The 19,200-nt window shown below is 41.0% G+C and overlaps 1 pseudogene; it reads left to right on the top strand.

The window, feature by feature from the left end:
* LOC104671815 overlaps positions 1-15,568 on the top strand; it is a 35,576-nt pseudogene extending 20,008 nt beyond the window's left edge.
* The last annotated feature ends 3,632 nt before the right edge of the window (positions 15,569-19,200 follow it).

Genomic DNA, 19,200 nt, shown 5'->3' with positions numbered 1-19,200 from the left:
CATAGCAGTATTATTTATCATAGCCAAACCCCAAAACAATCCAAATGCCCATCAACTGAAGAATGAATAAACAAATTGTGGCATACCCATACAATAGAATTTCAGTTGGCAATTAAAAGGAACAAAATACTGATGCATGCTATGTGGATGAACGTCAAAAAAGAATTGCTAAGTGAAAGAAGCCAGACACAGAAGACTGCATATTGTATGATTCCATCTATATGAAATGCCCAGAATAGGCAAATCTATAGATTCAGAAATTAAGTAGTGGTTGCCTAGGCTGGGAATAAGAATGGAGATCGAAAATTGGCATGAGAGGTCTTATTGGGGTTATGAAAATGTCCTAAAATTGGATTTGTGTGATGGTTGCAAACTGCAAATTTACTAAAAAGAATTTAATTGTACACTTTAAATGAGGCAATTTTATGGTATATAAATTAGATTTCAATAAAGCTGTTAAAAAAACATTTAATAATTTAGGTTACAGGCATTCCTTTCTACATTTTGTACTGAATTTTTTCTTATTTCATTATCGAACTTAAATTCGAGGATATGTTTGTGTATCTTTTGTTAAATTAAGGAATACTTCTTAATTGAAGGAAATTCAGAAAATATATACAAAAAAATTATTTCCATAATTCCACTCCCTAAACTAAACACTGTTAGTATTTTGGTGTATACCTTTTGTAGGGGGCATCCGCTATAGTCCTCATATTCATGGCTGCCCATTAGCTTTTGGATAATCTTTCTATACGGCAGGTCCTTGAATTACATCTTTTTTTTCAGAATCATTTTGTTATAACATTGATGAGAAAAAAAAATTATTCCTGGCTGGGGCCACGGTCTGTGTGGAGTCTGCACATTCTCCCCATGTCTGCGTGGGTTTCCTCCCTCATCCCAAAGATGTGCATGTTAGGTTAATCTGTGTGTCTACATGGCCCCAGTCTGAGTGAATGTGAGTGTGTATGTGAGTGCACTCTGTGATAGGATGGCATCCTGGCCAGCGTGGGTTCCCATTGGGTACCCTGAGCTGCCGGGATGGCCTCCAGCGACCCACAACTCTGAACTGCAATAACTGGATCTTGCTTGTTTTTATTAATCTGTCTTAAATGTATGTATAGCTCACATCTATTTTAATGTTTAATATTAGATGTGTTTTGGTCTTTATTTAGAATTTTGGTGATGTTTCTATGACCAGAAATATGCCATAGGAACCTTGTTTATATCACTCTTGTTTACATCAATCTCATCACTCTTGTTTATATCAATTAGCCTATGGGAAAGTTGGCTTCCTTAGGCACTGTACCTAAAGTTGCAGTTTCCAAGAACCTATAGACAACGTTAATTGAGTTTAGGGGATGTGATGGTTTAGAGAACTGTCTGAAAATTCTTGATTCCTCCCATCAAATGGTGTAGTCTAATCCCCTTTTCCTTGAACCTGGGTGAACATCTGTGGTTACCTCCATGACTGGAATGTGGTGGAAATGATGCTGTGTGATTTCTGATCTTATCTTAAAAAAGACTATATCACTTCTACATAGCTTTCTTTTGGAATACTCACTCTTGAAATTTAGCCACCATGTTGTAAAGAAGCCCAGGCCACATGTTGTCAAATGCTGACTTCCCAAATATCACCAGAACAACACACTGAAGAGACTAAGTTGAATATATTGCTTAAACTGATACTTCATGGAATCTGAGAAAGTCTCAGTGCAGGAGGACAAGGTCTGATGCTATATTGAGAGCTGGGAGTTTGGTTTATGAGAGTCTTTCAACACAGGAGCTTGGTTAGAATAGGATAAGGATCTTAGGATTGGTGGATACTACAAGGTAAGTGTTTTGAGGCTAGAGGCTCAAATAATCTTACAATGTAAACTCTTCTACTGAAGAATGATACAACTTTCAGGAACTCCTGTAAAGAGCAATAATTTTACTTGCAACTTTTGTCTTTCTGGGCAATAGTCTACTGGAATACTAAAGTTATACTAACAAAGACAATGGAATAGTAAAGTCAGATTAATGTACACAGTAAGCTGTGTAGGGGTAGACAGTTTGTCTCTTTGTGGACAGGCCACATGTAGGTGTCTGGCCAAAGGCCTCAGTTAAAGTCTCAACCTGAAAGCCATCATCAGTCACCAGACATGTGAGTGACTGAGATTTCATGTGATTCTATCCCCAAGCTTACACTGAATGAAACAGATTGTCTCTTGTTCAAATTTCACATTTGTGAGCAAAATACATGTTGCTTTAAGACATTAAATTTTGGGATGGTGTGTGTGTTATGATTAATTTTAGGTGTCAACTTGATGAGATTAAAGAATACTTAAAAACCTGGTAAAGCATTATTTCGGAATGTGTCTGTGAGGATGTTTTCAGAAGAGTTTAGCTGTGAGTCAAAATAGACTTCGTGGAGAAGATCTATCCTCTATGTGGGCAGGTACCATCAAATCTACTGGAGGTCCAGAAAGAACAAAGCAGAGAAAAGATGAATGTGTGGATCTGCTAAAGTTGGGGCACACTATTCCTTTCCTGTACTTAGAAAACAACTTCAGGCTCCCTGGCCTTTGGACTCCAACATAGGAGTATAAACTCAAATTCACAGCCCCACTTGCAACTACTGTACAGGGATGTGACCTAGACCCCAGCAATCCAATGCATCCATGTGAGATTGTGGTTTAGAAGGCAGCAATCTTTGGTGCTTCCATTTCTCCTGGAGATGTGCCTAGCATCTACTGGTACAATGACAGCAGCTTTCTGGTGATTGCAAAGTTGAGTTCCTGCCACAGATGTGGTATAAGGATAGTGGCAATGCAGGCTTCCTCTAGCGATCAGTGGCAGTAGTTTATCAAGTCTGTTTTGAGGCATGGTTTCAGGTCTATTCCTGGAAGTTAGGCTTCAAGCTCAATTTACCAGGGCTCTGAGAAATTGTGAGAACTATTAATGAATGACTTTTCTACTTAATAACCAACCTGATTGAGAAATTGGTGCCAAAAGAGGTTGCAAGCAACAGATTCTCAGGAAAATAAGGGGAAATCTCAGATTTATTACCTCTTCTAATTGTTGTTGATATCTCTAAAAACTCAACCAGTAGTCTAAGACATGCTCAAATCAAAGAAATAGCTAATTATTATCTATGCTTATTAGGAATAATGTGCTCATTTTGGGCAAGACTCTGAAGGATCTAGTGGTAGTTGGAATAGAATAATATGAAAGGCTTAAATAATTAAAAATTTGCAGTATAGCCTAGCTGCTTCTAGCTGAACTTGGCAGCTTAAAGAAAAGAAAAGCAACCTCAAAGACTTAATGTCTTATATCAAGACAAAACCAAAAAATTGTGGAACTTCTATGATTTTATTCAAAGAATCTCTTATCACTTGCAGCCACTGGAGTGAGATAGTTGAAAACAAAACTCAAATTTTGAGTCTTGGGCTGCTGCATAAAAACATTGGTTTACCAGATGTTTTACATAAAAGTTATATTTGGATTAGGAGAGAGTGGGATCCCACGAATTGAAATGGGGACATATGGCCAGACTCATATAACTCAGTACCCCAAACCCTATATAATCTTCCTTTCTCTCCTGGTTGATGAGGCTGTTCCTTCATTCTTTGAAGACCCTGTAACAACCTTGCTAAGAGTGTTACCTTGAAAAGGTGAGAAAATTCTATTTAGCCCACTACCTCTGATTATTGCAAAAACCGAAACTAAAATCAGGTCACGGCAGGCTCCAGTTGCCAAATTGCAAATTTACTAATGTATGTTGGCTAGAATCATAATAGGTTCAGTGGGTGCTATACCAAGTGAAGGAAGGACAAAATACTAGATAAGGCTGAGTTCATTGTTTAAGAAGCACCAGGAGATTCTGATTCCATTGTGTTAGGTTAAGATGCTGGGAGTGGTTCCAATTGTTTGTTTAGTTGAACTCAATAAGGGGGCCAGAGTAAAGGAAGTTGAGATGCTAAGTTTCTCAGTATGATATATGTGAAGGAATCCAAAGACTTAGAAATTTTGTGGTAGATTTATTATGTATTACTTATTTACTCTTTCAACTCACATCGTTTGATAGGTTTAGTAGACCTCTACTTTATACTTGAAGCTTCTGTTATAATCTTCTGTAGCAGTGTGTAAGATACATAGGTAGTGAACCAAGTTCTCACCCCAACACATAATTAAGTCTAAAAAATGATGAACCATAACCCATTACTCATTTCCTGACCTTTTTCAAACACAAAGAAACTCATACATTCTTTCTAAAGACAGAATGCAGGGCACTCGATTTGTGACTAGAGACAGCTAATGCTTCATGGCCTTGGAAGGTAGTGGGAAAAGTATTCCACACTGCTTTGCTTCCACTGGCCACTTGAAGTAGCAACCAGTTGTGCTATGTATTAAGTTACAGCCTCAAGTTGCATGACACTGCCATGTCCCAATTTGTGAGATCAGTACAAAATTACAAGTTCGGTCAGTGATTTTCAACTGTGAGTAATTTTGCCCACTAGAGAATATTTGGCAATGTCTATAGACATTTCTGATTGTCAAAAGTGGGAGGATGCTAACTGACACCTAGTGACTGGAGATCACAAATGCTGCTAAACATCCCACGATGCACAGGACAGTTCCCCCCACAACAAAGAATTATCTAACCCTATCATGGGGAGGGGGGAGGAGGGAGGGATTGCATTGGGGAGTTATACATGATATAAATGATGAATTGATGGGTGCTGACGAGTTGATGGGTGCAGCACACCAACATGGCATAAGTATACATATGTAACAAACCTGCACGTTATGCACATGTACCCTAGAACTTAAAGTATAATAAAAAAAAAAAAACAAAAAACAAAAAAACAAATAAAACCACATACAGGAAAAAAAAAATAGGTTAAAAACCAACAAACGTCAAATTTAAAAAACAGGGGTCTATCTTATGGAGGTAAACAATGTGCTGAAGGCAGCTTCCATTAATTCAACTGACTGTGCAAGCTATGACTTCTTTCCTGTAACATGTGATGACTATTTACTGTCAAAGGCCTTTCTAAGCTAGGCTCATGGTCTCCTCTAAAGAAGCAAGCATTGTCTGCTTTCTGAGTTCCTTGTCTGCTAAGTTCCTTGATTTAGAATTAGAACATAACTGACAGACACAATGAACTACCTTGTAACTGTGAGGTGTGAAGACGAGCTCTGAGGCTGGGGCTAGCTCACACCTCTGACCAGAGTATGGACACGTGTGGCCAGTGCTCAACACCAGTTAAACGTCTTAATGTTTCTTATTCAAGCAATAAAATCTTTTGATTGTTAAAAAAAAAAAAAAAAAAAAAAAAGAATTATCTAACCCAAAATACCAATAGTGCCAAGGTTGGGAAACCCTGGGTTAGGTGTATATAAAATATGTACTGGAAATAGAGGCTGAACAGCCCTGCCATCTTACATATGGAGTATGAGTCAGCAAACATTTTTCTAAAGTGCCAGATGGTAAATATTTTAGGCTTTGTGGGTCATAAGGTCTCTGTTGCAACCATAGACAATACTCATAAATGAGAGTGCCTGTGTTCCAATAAAACTTTATTTATAGAAACAGGTTATAAGTTAGATCTGGCCTGCAGGCAATAGTTTGCCAACCCTTGATATAGAGATTAACCTGAATGCTCTTACTACAGTATTTTTTTCTTTATTGTATGGTGGTAATCTACAACAATTTTATTGTTTGATGATGCATTTATTTTTCAATAAACCCTTTTAGTTGCAATGAGTTTTTTATTTTATTTTATTTTATTTTATTATTTTTTTTAATCTGCTGCTTTGTCTTGGCCGACAATTTATTCTTTCATGAAAGCCAGCCCATAATCCCCAGTTGAATTCTGCACACACATTTTTTTAATTTGCTGGAATTTGCAAAAACACATCAGTGGCTCTGCAGCCTTTGGATTTTCATGTTTAGCAAAATAATCCCACAGCATCGCCTTCAAAGCCCTCTCTGCATCACGCTTTTTCCCGGCTCGATCCTGCCTTCTAACGAGGGAGCTGAACTGTGAGGGACACTGAGGTCGGGGTTGCTGTCGGCTGTGCTGTCCTCTGTCAGCCAGGACCATACAGGACCAGGGTCACTAACTCAGTTGCCTTCAAAGTCAGGCAAATACAGTAAGTGGGCGGAGTGAGCTGGGTAAATAATAAGGAGTGGTGGAGACTGGGGCAAACTGAAAATTGCATACCTTATTAAAATGGGGCAACTGGCCTCAGCAACGGATAACTGTCGCTGGGTGGGAACGTGGGCTCAGTGCTTTCAGAGCTTCCCATCTTCCAAAAGCAGCAAGACATTTGGCATTTAAAAAATATGAAATCGCTTCATTTTAAAATGTTGATCCAAATTCTCTTAAAACACTCTGCAGGCCAAACCAAAGATGTCTGTTGGCCCAATCTGGCTGGCAGAGCTGCCAGTTTATAATCTCTGATCAAGGGGCAGAGACATGAGTGGGGAAGGCAGACTCACCTCCTACCTTTCTTCCTTTTTATTCCTTCCTTTTTCTTCCTTTCTTCCTTTCTCTCTCTCTTTCTTTGTTCATTCTTTCTTTACTTTTTGACAGGGTGTTGCTCTTTTCGCCCAGGCTGGAGCACAATGGCGCAATCATAGTTTACTGCAGCCTCAAACTCTTGAGCTCAAGCGATCCTCCTTCTTTGGCCTCCCAAAGTGCTGGGATTACAGGTGTGAGTCACCTTTTTTCTTTAATCTGAGAGGTCATGCATCCAGCTCAATGGCCTCATTTTACAGATGGGGAAACTGAGGCCAGTCACTCAGAGATCTCACGGATCTTTCTCCTACTGCCTCTTTTTTATTTATTGATTTATTGATTGATTGATTTATTTTTTATTATACTTTAAGTTCTAGGGTACATGTGCATAACGTGCAAGTTTGTTACATATGTATACTTGTGCCATGTTGGTGTGCTGCACCCATCAACTCGTCAGCACCCATCAATTCATCATTTATATCATGTATAACTCCCAATGCAATCCCTCCCCCCTCCCCCCCCATGATAGGCCCCAGTGTGTGACGTTCCCCTTCCCGAGTCCAAGTGATCTCATTGTTCAGTTCCCACCTATGAGTAAGAACATGCGGTGTTTGGTTTTCTGTTCTTGTGATAGTTTGCTAAGAATGATGGTTTCCAGCTGCATCCATGTCCCTACAAAGGATGCAAACTCATCCTTTTTTATGGCTGCATAGTATTCCATGGTGTATATGTGCCACATTTTCTTCTTTTTTTTTTTTTTTTATTATACTTTAAGTTCTAGGGTACATGTGCATAACGTGCAGGTTTGTTACATATGTATACTTATGCCATGTTGGTGTGCTGCACCCATCAACTCGTCAGCACCCATCAATTCATCATTTATATCATGTATTACTCCCCAGTGCAATCCCTCCCTCCTCCCCCCTCCCCATGATAGGCCCCAGTGTGTGATGTTCCCCTTCCCGAGTCCAAGTGATCTCATTGTTCAGTTCCCACCTATGAGTGAGAACATGCGGTGTTTGGTTTTCTCGTCTTGTGATAGTTTGCTAAGAATGATGGTTTCCAGCTGCATCCATGTCCCTACAAAGGACGCAAACTCATCCTTTTTTATGGCTGCATAGTATTCCATGGTGTATATGTGCCACATTTTCTTAATCCAGTCTGTCACAGATGGACATTTGGGTTGATTCCAAGTCTTTGCTATTGTGAATAGTGCCGCAATAAACATACGTGTGCATGTGTCTTTATAGCAGCATGATTTATAATTCTTTGGGTGTATACCCAGTAGTGGGATGGCTGGGTCATATGGTACATCTAGTTCTAGATCCTTGAGGAATTGCCATACTGTTTTCCATAATGGTTGAACTAGTTTACAATCCCACCAACAGTGTAAAAGTGTTCCTATTTCTCCACATCCTCTCCAAGACCTGTTGTTTCCTGACTTTTTAATGATTGCCATTCTAACTGGTGTGAGATGGTATCTCATTGTGGTTTTGATTTGCATTTCTCTGATGGCGAGTGATGATGAGCATTTTTTCATGTGTCTGTTGGCTGTATGAATGTCTTCTTTTGAGAAATGTCTGTTCATATCCTTTGCCCACTTTATGATGGGGTTGTTTGTTTTTTTTCTTGTATATTTGTTTGAGTTCTTTGTAGATTCTGGATATTAGCCCTTTGTCAGATGAGTAGATTGCAAAACTTTTCTCCCATTCTGTAGGTTGCCTGTTAACGCTGATGGTAGTTTCTTTTGCTGTGCAGAAGCTCTTTAGCTTAATTAGATCCCATTTGTCAATTTTGGCTTTTGCTGCCGTTGCTTTTGGTGTTTTAGACATGAAGTCCTTACCCATGCCTATGTCCTGAATGGTACTACCTAGGTTTTCTTCTAGGGTTTTTATGGTATTAGGTCTAACATTTAAGTCTCTAATCCATCTTGAATTAATCTTTGTATAAGGAGTAAGGAAAGGATCCAGTTTCAGCTTTCTACTTATGGCTAGCCAATTTTCCCAGCACCATTTATTAAAGAGGGAATCCTTTCCCCATTTCTTGTTTCTCTCAGGTTTGTCAAAGATCAGATGGCTGTAGATGTGTGGTATTATTTCTGAGGACTCTGTTATGTTCCATTGGTCTATATCTCTGTTTTGGTACCAGTACCATGCTGTTTTGGTGACTGTAGCCTTGTAGTATAGTTTGAAGTCAGGTAGCGTGACGCCTCCAGCTTTGTCCTTTTGACTTAGGATTGTCTTGGCAATGCGGGCTCTTTTTTGGTTCCATATGAACTTTAAAGCAGTTTTTTCCAATTCTGTGAAGAAACTCATTGGTAGCTTGATGGGGATGGCATTGAATCTATAAATTACCTTGGGCAGTATGGCCATTTTCACGATATTGATTCTTCCTATCCATGAGCATGGTATGTTCTTCCATTTGTTTGTGTCCTCTTTGATTTCACTGAGCAGTGGTTTGTAGTTCTCCTTGAAGAGGTCCTTTACATCCCTTGTAAGTTGGATTCCTAGGTATTTTATTCTCTTTGAAGCAATTGTGAATGGGAGTTCATTCATGATTTGGCTCTCTGTCTGTTACTGGTGTATAAGAATGCTTGTGACTTTTGCACATTAATTTTGTATCCTGAGACTTTGCCGAAGTTGCTTATCAGCTTAAGGAGATTTTGGGCTGAGACAATGGGGTTTTCTAAATATACAATCATGTCATCTGCAAACAGGGACAATTTGACTTCTTCTTTTCCTTACTGAATACCCTTGATTTCTTTCTCTTGCCTGATTGCCCTAGCCAGGACTTCCAACAGTATGTTGAGTAGGAGTGGTGAGAGAGGGCATCCCTGTCTTGTGCCAGTTTTCAAAGGGAATTTTTCCAGTTTTTGCCCATTCAGTATGATATTAGCTGAGTGTTTGTCATAAATAGCTCTTATTATTTTGAGGTACGTTCCATCAATACCGAATTTATTGAGCGTTTTTAGCATGAAGGGCTGTTGAATTTTGTCAAAGGCCTTTTCTGCATCTATTGAGATAATCATGTGGTTCTTGTCTTTGGTTCTGTTTATATGCTGGATTACGTTTATTGATTTGCGAATGTTGAACCAGCCTTGCATCCCAGGGATGAAGCCCACTTGATCATGGTGGATAAGCTTTTTGATGTGCTGCTGAATCCGGTTTGCCAGTATTTTATTGAGGATTTTTGCATCGATGTTCAGGGATATTGGTCTAAAATTCTCTTTTTTTGTTGTGTCTCTGCCAGGCTTTGGTATCAGGATGATGTTGGCCTCATAAAATGAGTTAGGGAGGATTCCCTCTTTTTCTATTGATTGGAATAGTTTCAGAAGGAATGGTACCAGCTCCTCCTTGTACCTCTGGTAGAATTCAGCTGTGAATCCATCTGGTCCTGGACTTTTTTTGGTTGGTACGCTAGTAATTATTGCCTCAATTTCAGAGCCTGCTATTGGTCTATTCAGGGATTCAGCTTCTTCCTGGTTTAGTCTTGGAAGAGTGTAAGTGTCCAGGAAATTATCCATTTCTTCTAGATTTTCTAGTTGATTTGCGTAGAGGTGTTTATAGTATTCTCTGATGGTAGTTTGTATTTCTGTGGGGTCGGTGGTGATATCCCCTTTATCATTTTTTATTGCGTCTATTTGATTCCTCTCTCTTTTCTTCTTTATTAGTCTTGCTAGCGGTCTGTCAATTTTGTTGATCGAATAAGTGCGATGTGGTGCTGAGAAGAATGTATATTCTGTTGATTTGGGGTGGAGAGTTCTATGGATGTCTATTAGGTCCGCTTGGTGCAGAGATGAGTTCAATTCCTGGATATCCTTGTTAACTTTCTGTCTCGTTGATCTGTCTAATGTTGACAGTGGAGTGTTGAAGTCTCCTATTATTATTGTATGGGAGTCTAAGTCTCTTTGTAAGTCTCTAAGGACTTGCTTTATGAATCTGGGTGCTCCTGTATTGGGTGCATATATATTTAGGATAGTTAGCTCTTCCTGTTGAATTGATCCCTTTACCATTATGTAATGGTCTTCTTTGTCTCTTTTGATCTTTGATGGTTTAAAGTCTGTTTTATCAGAGACTAGGATTGCAACCCCTGCTTTTTTTTTGTTCTCCATTTGCTTGGTAGATCTTCCTCCATCCCTTTATTTTGAGCCTATGTATGTCTCTGCATGTGAGATGGGTCTCCTGAATACAGCAGACTGATGGGTCTTGACTCTTTATCCAGTTTGCCAGTCTGTGTCTTTTAATTGGAGCATTTAGTCCATTAACATTTAAGGTTAATATTGTTATGTGTGAACTTGATCCTGCCATTATGATATTAACTGGTTATTTTGCTTGTTAGTTGATGCAGTTTCTTCCTAGCCTCGATGGTCTTTACATTTCGGCATGTTTTTGCAATGGCTGATACCGGTTGTTCCTTTCCATGTTTAGGGCTTCCTTCAGGGTCTCTTGTAAGGCAGGCCTGGTGGTGACCAAATCTCTAAGCATTTGCTTATCTGTAAAGGATTTTATTTCTCCTTCACTTATGAAACTTAGTTTGGCTGGATATGAAATTCTGGGTTGAAAATTCTTTTCTTTAAGAACGTTGAATATTGGCCTCCACTCTCTTCTGGCTTGTAGAGTTTCTGCCGAGAGATCTGCTGTTAGTCTGATGGGCTTCCCTTTGTGGGTAACCCGACCTTTCTCTCTGGCTGCCCTTAAGATTTTTTCCTTCATTTCAACTTTGGTGAATCTGGCAATTATATGTCTTGGAGTTGCTCTTCTCGAGGAGTATCTTTGTGGCGTTCTCTGTATTTCCTGAATTTGAATGTTGTCCTGCCCTACTAGGTTGGGGAAGTTCTCCTGGATGATATCCTGAAGAGTGTTTTCCAACTTGGTTCCATTTTCCCCCTCACTTTCAGGCACCCCAATCAGACGTAGATTTGGTCTTTTTACATAATCCCATACTTCTTGCAGGCTTTGTTCATTTCTTTTTCTTCTTTTTTCTTTTGGTTTCTCTTCTCACTTCATTTCATTCATTTGATCCTCAATCGCTGATACTCTTTCTTCCAGTTGATCGAGTCGGTTACTGAAGCTTGTGCATTTGTCCCATATTTCTCGTGTCATGGTTTTCATCTCTGTCATTTCGTTTATGACCTCTGCATTAATTAGTCTAGCTGTCAATTCTTCCACTCTTTTTTCAAGATTTTTAGTTTCTTTGCACTGAGTACGTAATTCCTCCTTTAGCTCTGAGAAGTTTGATGGACTGAAGCCTTCTTCTCTCATCTCGTCAAAGTCATTCTCTGACCAGCTTTGATCCATTGCTGGCGATGGGCTGCGCTCCTTTGCAGGGGGAGATGCGCTCTTATTTTTTGAATTTCCAGCTTTTCTGCCCCGCTTTTTCCCCATCTTTGTGGTTTTATCTGTCTCTGGTCTTTGATGATGGTGACGTACTGATGGGGTTTTGGTATAGGTGTCCTTCCTGTTTGATAGTTTTCCTTCTGACAGTCAGGACCCTCAGCTATAGGTCTGTTGGAGATTGCTTGAGGTCCACTCCAGACCCTGTTTGCCTGGGTATCAGCAGCAGAGGTTGCAGAAGATAGAATATTGCTGAACAGCGAGTATACCTGTCTGATTCTTACTTTGGAAGCTTCCTCTCAGGGGTGTACTCCACCCTGTGAGGTGTGGGGTGTCAGACTGCCCCTAGTGGGGGATGTCTCCCAGTTAGGCTACTCAGGGGTCAGGGACCCACCTGAGCAGGCAGTCTGTCCGTTCTCAGATCTCAACCTCCGCGTTGGGAGATCCACTGCTCTCTTCAAAGCTGTCAGACAGAGTCGTTTGCGTCTGCAGAGGTTCTGCTGCTTTTTTGTTGTTGTTGTTTAGCTGTGCCCTGTCCCCAGAGGTGGAGTCTACAGAGACAGGCAGGTTTCCTTGAGCTGCTGTGAGCTCCACCCAGTTCGAGCTTCCCAGTGGCTTTGTTTACCTACTTAAGCCTCAGCAATGGCGGGCGCCCCTCCCCCAGCCTCGCTGCTGCCTTGCAGTTAGATCGCAGACTGCTGTGTTAGCAATGCGGGAGGCTCCGTGGGCATGGGACCCTCCCGGTCAGGTGTGGGATATATTCTCCTGGTGTGCCTGTTTGCTTAAAGCGCAGTATTGGGGTGGGAGTTACCCGATTTTCCAGGTGTTGTGTGTCTCAGTTCCCCTGGCTAGGAAAAGGGATTCCCTTCCCCCTTGCGCTTCCCAGGTGAGGCGATGCCTCGCCCTGCTTCAGCTCTCGCTGGTCGGGCTGCAGCAGCTGACCAGCACCGATTGTCTGGCACTCCCTAGTGAGATGACCCCAGTACCTCAGTTGAAAATGCAGAAATCACCGGTCTTCTGTGTCGCTCGCGCTGGGAGTTGGAGACTGGAGCTGTTCCTATTCGGCCATCTTGCTCCGCTCCCCCGCAATGAGTTTTTTAAAGTGAAGCTCAGGCCCTGTAGCCTGGAGCCTCCCTTGGGTGGGTGCTCCAAGGAGGAGTTTTTGTTGGCCAGGGTTGGGGAAGGAAGGTGGAGAGTGGGTACTCACTGCACATGGAAGCAGGAAGCAGTTTCCAGGAGGCAGGGGAGTGTGCACACCACGGAGCAAGGCTGTAGGGGATAGGGTAGAGATTAGGAAGAAGAGGAGGAGCATGCTCCCACATCTACCAACCCATTAAGTCTATTAGGGTCTTGGTTGGTCATCTCTGCGAGTGTGGGACCTGTGCCCAACTCTTCTTTGGGAGGGGAGAGGGATAGAAAGTCTCTCACCTCTCAGCCTGCCTGAGTGGGAATTGGTATGTCTTCTAAAGGGTGAGGTGGCTTTGATCCTGGGTTGCCAGCCAGCACCATGGAAGAGGTAGCTGGATACCTGGAGGATAAAGAGAAAAACTGACCGCCCCACAAACCTGAAAATGGCCACCCCCAAAGGCCAAGACTGCTGGTACCAGGAAGACATGCTGACTTTGCCGCAATGCTTGAAAAATTACTTTACAGCCAATGACAGCTCCAAGTTCAAAACTATCAAGTCACGTATGGAGTGGGAAAATGTAGCATTTAAGGACTTTTCTGTAGGTTTGAATGGGTAGAGATACATTGACAGAATTGATCCTCAATGCTCAGAAACATGTTACAAATCCTTACAAAGGCAAAAAAAAACAAAAACAAAAACAAAAAAACCTGAAGATTTCCCAAGGAATTCCTTGATTACTTATTTCCCTTCTTCATGAACAAGCAGGACAAGTATGTGAAACTCCCCTTGAGATGAGCAATCTGGATCTGACCAAGATTATATCCAAGAAATCCAAGCAGTTTCCAGAGAAGAAGATGAAATATATTCAGGGCTTCCATAAGGAGAAACAAAAGTTCTGTAGAAACCTGACCCAATTCAAAGAGGATCACTCTGACCCAATCCAGAATGACAAGAAGTCAGATATCCCCAAGAAGCCCCAAATTCCCCAGCAACTGTGGTACACTCATGAGAAGAAGGTGTATCTCAAAGTGAGCCCAGTTGCCACTACGAAGGAGGTAAAGAGGTGAAGGACTTCCTAGGAAGCAGTGGTCTCAGCTCTTGGACAACAAGAGGCTGAAATGAATTAATAAGGCCCTGCAGCAGCAGAAGGAATATGAGGAGACGATGTGGGACTATATCCAGAAGCACCTTGAGCCGAATATCAGTGGGGTGGGCATCACCAAGTTCACCCTCACCAAGGCTGAGAATGGTAACTCAAGGACAAGTTTGATGGATGACCCACCAAGCCACTTCCAAACAGCTACTTGCTGTACTGAGAAGAGCTCATGGCTGACATGAAGGACACACCCAGCAGAGAGTGCATGGTGCTGTGCAGCCAACAGTGGAAGCTCCTCTCCCAGAAGGAGGAGGATGCCTATCACAAGTACATTCAGAAAAAGAAACATTATGAGGTGGAGCTCCTCCATTTACTTGGAGCCTTCCCCAAGAAGGAGTGGTAGTGAGTCCTGGGGAAGGAGAAGATGTTGAATACCAACAAGAAGCAAGCCACCAGCCTGGCCTCCAAGAAGCCATCCCAAGATAGGGGTAAGGGCAACTCAGAGAAGCCTAAGTGGCCTATATTGGACATGTTCATTTCTTTTTCTTTTTTTTTTAAGGAGAAGTGGTAGCAGCTGTGGGAGGAGCAGCCTGAGCTCTCTGGGAGTGGACCTACCTGATGGCCAAAATGTGGAATGATCTGGGAAGAAGAAGGTCAAGAACAGGGCCCAGGAGGGAGCACTAGGCCCAGGGCAAGCTGCCAGAGTCACCCAAGACAGCAGAGATCTGACAACAGAGCATCATTAGTGACTACATGGCCCAATTGAAGAACAACTGGGTGAAGCCCTCAAAAGCCATGGAGATGACCTGGAATAACATAAAGAATAAGGAGAAACTGCTATGGATTAAGAAGGCAGCTAAACATCAAAAGTGATATGGGAGAGAGCCGAGCAAGATGTAGGCATCTCTGGCTGCTAGAAACTCTTCCAAGAAGATAAAGTTCCTGGGAGAAACCAAGAAGCCTCCCATGAACAGTTCCCAGGAGCTGCTGTCCAATGGGGAGCTGAACCACCTGCCACTGAAGGAATGCATTGTGGTGATTGGCAGCCGCTGGCAGCACATCTCCCAGAGCCAGAAGGAGCACTACAAAAAGCCGGCCAAGGAGCAGCAGAAGTGTACAAGGTACACCTGGGCCTCTGCATCAAGAGTCTCCCCAGGACCATGTAATTTATAAAGAGTACATCTCCAATAAATGTAAGAGCATGACTAAGCTTTGAGACCTGCACTCCAAGTCCAGCTGGACTACTCTGAAGTCCAATTAGGAGTCTGAGGAGAAGGACAACAAGGATGAAGAGGAAGAAGAGGAAGGTGATGAGACTAGTGACTCCTCTGAGGATGGTGGGGACTCTTCCAAGTCCAGCATTGAGGATGAGATCAAGGATAGGGACAAGAATAAGGAGGATGACAAGGATAAGGATGATAAGGAGAATGGCAGTGAGGATGAAGACAATGAATCCACCCACTCCTCCTCTTCAAGGGACTCCTCAGATGCTGACTCCAACTGAGATCAGCCAGGGAGAGCCCAGGAGCTCACCTCACAAAATATGGTGGGGATACGGGGCTGGAGGAGTCCAAATCAGGATTCTACAGCCTCAGAGACATCAGATCAGCCCTGGGGGGTCTTCCAGGGAGAGTAACCACCTGACTGAGCCAACACCAGACCAGTCCCCCACACCCCCACCTACTTGTGACTTGTGCTTCTGGCTTGATGATGTAACAGGGAGCAGAAATGAGGGGTCCCAGAGAGTTCAGCGAGGTCCTCACAACGGCAGCTCAAACCAAGGTGGGGTGGAAGTTTGGGGCTAATCCTTTCTTTTTCAGAGGGGCTTCCTGCCTGGCCTCCTGCATCGGAACTGGAGGCAGGGAACATTTCGGGAGAGGAGGGTAAGTGCCTTTGAGAAAATAGGCACTGCCCTGATGGCCCTCTCCCCTGTCCCCTGTAGGAAGGAGGTGTCTGAACCCGCTTATTGGGGAGGGGACAGAAGTGTGTTTTATATGCATATATATTAAGCTGTAAATAAGATGCTTCATTCTGAAAAAAATGAAGCACATGATTATTAATAACAACCGAATTACTGACTTTCTGTTTCTCAACACAGTTGATCATGGACATGTAATTTGCGCAAAAGTTTAAGAGCCATTTACCAGCCACCCTGGGAGCCAAAATAATATCAATGACTGGCTATATAAAATCCGAGGAGGTAGATCTGTGAAAGATACATACACGTTTATTTCAAAACTTCGTACTTTCTTTTTTAAATTTATTTTACTTTAAGTTCCGGGATACATGTGCAGAACGTGCAGGTTTGTTACATAGGTATACACGTGCCATGGTGGTTTACTGCACTTAGAAAATTTCATAGTTTCAAAACTTCATAGTTAATTTAAGAAGCCTGGGCCTGAAGATGGCAATTTAACATGTATTAATATGCCTTCAGAAGGTGTATTTACATATCACTCAGTAAAGCATGACTTTTAATTTAGATCAAATCATCATTTTCCTAAATTAATGCCATTCATTTTTATCCCAAGTGTTCATGTGCATATATTAAAAATGAACTGATAGATGTTATTGTGTTCACTTCATTAGCAGAGCTTTGCAAAGAATTAAGCAAGGTCAGTTTTAAATCAGTGATATTGAATGCTTCAAATAAAACAATCTGTTAATTCCAATGATGGCTAAATTTTTCTCACCCAATTCATTGAATCAAAGTAAAATTTTTAGAAGTTCATTCTATCAAAGTGAAATATGATATTGTTTTGAATTCTATTGAAAATTCATTTTAAAAGTTCAATATTGAGGATTCAGTTATTTGTTTTGTGATATAATATGAAAGTTATTATTTTTTGTGTGTGAAGCACAGTGTTATGGTAAAAACAAGGTTTTTTTTTTTAACTAAATGAAGTTGCCTATGGAGCAGAAGTGTACTTGAATTGGTTGACATGCACACATAATTCAAAATGATTGCAAAAGAGCTATGATATTATACCACTCAGAAAAGGCAGTTGTCACAATTTATCAAGGCTTTATAAGCGTGCGCACGCGCGTACACACACACACACAGATTAATTGAAGTAAAAATATTTTCTGATAAAGTTCGTACCGAATTTAAAAATGTAGTATGGCAGCACATGATTTCTCTCAAGCTGAGGAAAAATGTATATAAGAAAGTCTGATAGAAATTTAAAATTTAAAATAAATTTTAAGTACAATTTTCAAATTGATATTTTGGCCTCCTTCTTCCCAAAAAGGTTGTAGTAGGCAACATCAAAGTAACATTTCCATGAAAACAAAATATTTTTTCTGGAAACATTTAAATGAGCTAAAATTTATATTTCCCTATATTTCAATATTTTAATGACTACTGTGTATAACTTGCTAGCTAGTACAGTTGTTTTACTAAGATTTGTGCAAGAAGTCACCCTAATCTTTTAACTTTTATATGTGTAAAAATATAATATATAATATATATAATATAACAAATGATGCTCTTAAATATTTGCTCTAGGCTTCCTGCTAACCTCCACAGAAAGCACTTGGACTCTTAAGAAATAAATACAATGAGATAGAACAGGTCACTAATAATGAAATAAATTGATAGTCCCTCTCTGCTGCTCAGAGCTGTTGTTGAGATGAATTTAATAATAGGATCACCAAAAACTTGTTGAGCTCCAAATAAAAGACCTCTTAAGAACCCGCTAAGGAGGAAATGATATTTTCTGGCCCTCCACTCTGTGCCCTGTGTTCCTGTAGATATCTGTTACTTTTCAGCTGCCCAGTATCCACTGCCACTTCCCAGGGCACCCCAATTTTCTTTTGGTGAATATCTCTCCCTGATTAGAGTAGTCTTGGTGTAAGGTAATTCCAGGTTCCTCCCTCACCCTTTGGAAGCCAAAGGCAACTAGCTTTGCCTACTTTGAGAGCCAGGAAAGAGAAGTTGGTCTGAGCTTGACAAAACTGATACTCTTTCCCCAAACTTTGGATCTTGAGGAATTGATGCAATGAAACAAATGTAGGTCATGCGTTTATTGGTTACTTCTTACTTTAAATTAGTTGCTATGAATTCTGTGGCCTAGGCCTACAGAGTGACCTTGGTTTCTGTAAGCCCAGGTCTGATTTTCCAGCCTCTGCCTTCGGTTAAACCAAAGATCATTTCAATTACTTGCAAACAGGAATCCCAAATGACACCTCTTCCTTTAGCAGTGCTTTCCCCTACATCTATGTCAAGTAAATTACCCTATAACCTACCCACCTTGCTTGTCTCTGAGAGAAGTCATATTTTTCTAAAAGTAATTTGTACTAAGGCCTTAAGAACTCAGTACGTTACTCTTTCTAGGAGTCTTAGAATAGTGGAAAGTTCTTTAAGGAGAAGATGTTAGATAAACTTTGAAAGGTAGATGTTCAGACATTTGGTCTCTATATGAATATAGAATGAAATGCTACAATTTATTGAATACTTTACCATGTGGGTGTTACTGTGCTAAGTGAACACTTTGCAGACAATCTTCATGATGACACTTTGAGGAAGGTATTATCATACCCATTTTTATAGCTGAGCAATGAGAGGCTTGGAACAGTAAGAATTTCCTCAAAGTCATCAAGCTAATATTTGAGAAAGCCAAAATTTGAATCTATGTTATTTGGCTCCAAAGTCATTTTCCTAGCCATTACCATGTACTGCCTTTCTGTATGGTAGGAAACTTCTGGGGAAAGAAGGATTTTCTCTCTCGGGCACTCTATAAGCATGTTTTGCCATTTCTATGTGGGAACTAGCCCAGCACATGCACCCAAGTACAACATACCAACATGGAGGCTGACATTTCTTCCCTGTGTGAATCTGGATAGTTTGGTTGGACCAGGCCAGCAGTGTCCTTGTCCAGTTGTTTTTTTTCCAGGACCCAACTATTATTTTAGTAAATTAATGAGGTATAATTTACATATAGTAAAATGTGCAGATTTTATGAGTACAGTTTGGAAAATTTTAGCAAAAATATACAACATGTAACCACCCAGCTCAAGATATAGAACATTTCCATCACCCAGATTTAAAGTCAGTTCCCCCACCCACAGAGGCAACCAGTTTTAAAATTACCACAAGTTGTGCTGTTTTTGAACTTTAAATCCTTGTTTTGTAAA

Source organism: Rhinopithecus roxellana, chromosome 7 (assembly GCF_007565055.1).
Source record: "Rhinopithecus roxellana isolate Shanxi Qingling chromosome 7, ASM756505v1, whole genome shotgun sequence".
In the NCBI taxonomy this organism is placed as follows: Eukaryota; Metazoa; Chordata; class Mammalia; order Primates; family Cercopithecidae; genus Rhinopithecus; species Rhinopithecus roxellana.
This window is presented reverse-complemented; position numbering and strand designations above follow the sequence as displayed.